This window comes from Gavialis gangeticus, unplaced genomic scaffold (genome assembly GCF_001723915.1).
Source record: "Gavialis gangeticus isolate Ggan-Ray unplaced genomic scaffold, GavGan_comp1, whole genome shotgun sequence".
Classification (NCBI taxonomy): Eukaryota; Metazoa; Chordata; order Crocodylia; family Gavialidae; genus Gavialis; species Gavialis gangeticus.
This window is the reverse complement of record NW_017729029.1, coordinates 7,840,510-7,843,346: the sequence shown is the minus strand read 5'-3', so window position 1 is coordinate 7,843,346 and position 2,837 is coordinate 7,840,510. Positions and strand designations below refer to the sequence as shown.

The 2,837-nt window shown below is 44.4% G+C and overlaps 1 long non-coding RNA gene across 1 annotated transcript in view; it reads left to right on the top strand.

Annotated features, from left to right (window-relative positions):
• The window catches only part of LOC109300511, a 9,134-nt gene extending 6,693 nt beyond the window's left edge, over nt 1-2,441 (top strand). The window contains exon 3 of the long non-coding RNA XR_002098253.1: nt 2,428-2,441. This is a non-coding gene — a long non-coding RNA (uncharacterized LOC109300511). The remainder of the gene's footprint in view (nt 1-2,427) is intronic.
• Nucleotides 2,442-2,837: the final 396 nt, after the last annotated feature.

Genomic DNA, 2,837 nt, shown 5'->3' with positions numbered 1-2,837 from the left:
TCAGGTCCCTTCTGACCCTACAAACTATGAAACTATGAAGTAAATGATCTATTGTATCTTGATGACTCAGCATTTTTACCCTTTCTTAGAATGCCCTGCAACATTTACTGAATTCAGACAATTAAACAATGTCAAGTCCTTCTGCTGCTTAGGTAGCACAGTTACTGATGACACCACCATTGACGATGAACTTTCAGCACACTTAAAGTCAGTTGTTTCAGCTTTCAGTCACCTACAAAATAGACTATGGATGAGACAGAGTGTCAAAGTATCTACAAAATGCCAAGTTTACAGAGCCATTGTGCTCCCTTGTCTCCTATACTCATTAGAGACCTGCCCCCTTCATTGTCACCATATAAAAAAACTTAACTGCCTGCAAGGCCACCTGTGCAGCATAATGAGGATTAAATGGTCTGACAAAATCACCAACAATGAAGTACTACAACTGGCACCTATGCCAAGCATGGAAGCCATGTTAGCACAGAGGCAAATGACCTGGGTTGGCCACATCATATGTATGGACAACAATCAACAGCTTAAGAGAATTCTGTACAGTGAATTTGAAAAAGGCAATGTATGGATACTTTGAAGATTGTTATGTACAAGCTGTTACATGTGAGTGGGGATTGCAGAAGGGAACTGGAGGAAACAGCAGAACAGTAGGCTGAGCGTGGCTCTCTGCTTAAACAATCTTTATCATTCTATAGACTTAACTCTTTGTTTTTTTTAGAACAACATATGGTATCAGGAATGGGGTACAAAAAAAAAAGAAAAATGGAGCATCTCAGAATTCCAGAGGAGTTAAAGCTGTCCAGCAATGCAGCAGAAAATTGGAAGAAATTTAAGCAGAGCTTCACCATATATATGGCAGCCCATGGAGCTACAGAGAAGGAAGATCCACTCAAGGTAGCTATTTTTTTAAACATAACAGGCCCAGAAGCTCTGTCTGTTTATAAGAACCTACAACTGTCAGGAGCAGAACAGAAAAGTTATGGCACAGTAATAAAAATGTTTGAGCAATGTTGTACTCTACTCTGACTCTGATTTAAGAGTCAATTGGATGTTTACCTTGCTGGGATCCTGTGACCCCAGCTGACTTCCTGCCCCTGGGGCGGGGGGCTGGACTTGATGATCTTCCGAGGTCCCTTCCAGTCCTAATGTCTATGACATCTATGAAAATGAAACTTTTGAATGGTATAATTTCCATATGACACAGCAGAAAGAATGTGAAACAATAGAGGAATTTGTCAAAGACCTGAGATTGCTGAGCCAGACATGCAACTTTGGAAACCTAAAAGAGTCCATGATCACAGACCAAATACTATTAGGCACAAGGGATACAGGCCTCAGGAAAAGACTTCTAGAGGATCCTGATCTTAATTTGAAAAACGTAGCTAGAATGTGCCAAGAGGCTGAGACAACAAATACCAGGCTGCAGAAACTGAAGGAAAAAGCAACAAGATGAAATAGGATTACAAGACTGCAAAAACCTAAGGCAACACACAAACAATACAGAAAGGAGGACCTCACTATGAAGCAGACAAGTAGAGGCCAAAGAGAATTGATTGAAGAAACAATGGTTAGCTGCAGGTGCTGTGTGGGTTACTGTGAGGAAGAGAGAGAGCCACAGGGGGCAAAGGAGCACCGGCCAAAGATAGAATCAGCAGCCCTAGCACCAAAGCCCCAAAGAGCCCGGCAGAAATCCTCCTTACCCAGGTGTTTATGAAGGGGAGGGGCTGGGAATTCAAACCCCAGCATAAAGAGGAGTCTGGAGCAGGCCAGGGAGAGGAGCGCAGGACCAGAAGGAGCTGAGTTGGACCAAGCAAAGGTGCAGGAAAGCCTGAGAGCAGCTGGGAAACCCGGCAGGAGGCTCCTGCAGAGAGGGAGCTCCCTAGAGGAAACCTAGACCAAGGATTGGTGAAGTAGCAGCACCAGAAATTTACTGCGATCTTGCAGGCAGCCGAAGCAGGGCTGGAGAAAATACTGTAAAGACCCTAAGAGAAGGGGACTTCAGAGACAAGGTACCGTAAAGACCCTAAAAGGGGGACATGGACAAATTATCAAGGATAGACCCAGTGGGGTGAGGGTACCATAATGTCCCCAATAGGAGGCTCATGAAGAGGTACTGTAAAGACTGGAACAAGGTGAAGGAGGAAGTGACCTCACAGAGTATTTTTGTTCTCCTCTGTTAAAAAAAAGCTGGGGGAACACTAACCCAGGCCAGGAGCGCTTGTTTTTCTTTACATAAAGACAGAGGCCCGGGGGGAGAACCCGCCAGCTGGAACAGTGATGAGAAGACGATTCAATACCCAGTGGAACGGGCAGGGGTGTAGGGGATGGTGGAGTCTGCATGAACACAGGATGGTGGATGACGACTGACTGGAACTACACGCACAGGTACAGAATTCTACTCCCATAAACATCAAGTTGTGGCAGGCAAGGACGTGTGTGTGTAGACCTCTTGTTGGGACTTATCACTGATGTCAACTGGCAGGCTGAGGTCCTATGGTGATACAAACAAACAAATATATATATATATATCTTTATAGAAAGAAAAAGGAGATAGCAGCTTCTACCCTGAGACCGAGGGCGTGACTGGAGGAGGAAAGACTCTTTGCGAGGGAGCTACATAACTAGGACTGTGACAGTTACCACAAATCCAAGCAATTCCCTGCACTTCGTAACTGCCAAAACAAATGCAAAAGATTCAATCACTTTGCAAGAGTTTACAGAAAGGTGCAGGATGCATTACACAAGAAACAGCAGGTGCATGCTCTATGCAATGAGGAAGAGGAAGAATTCCTCATTGGCACAATGCAAGATAAAGCTATTTGTCA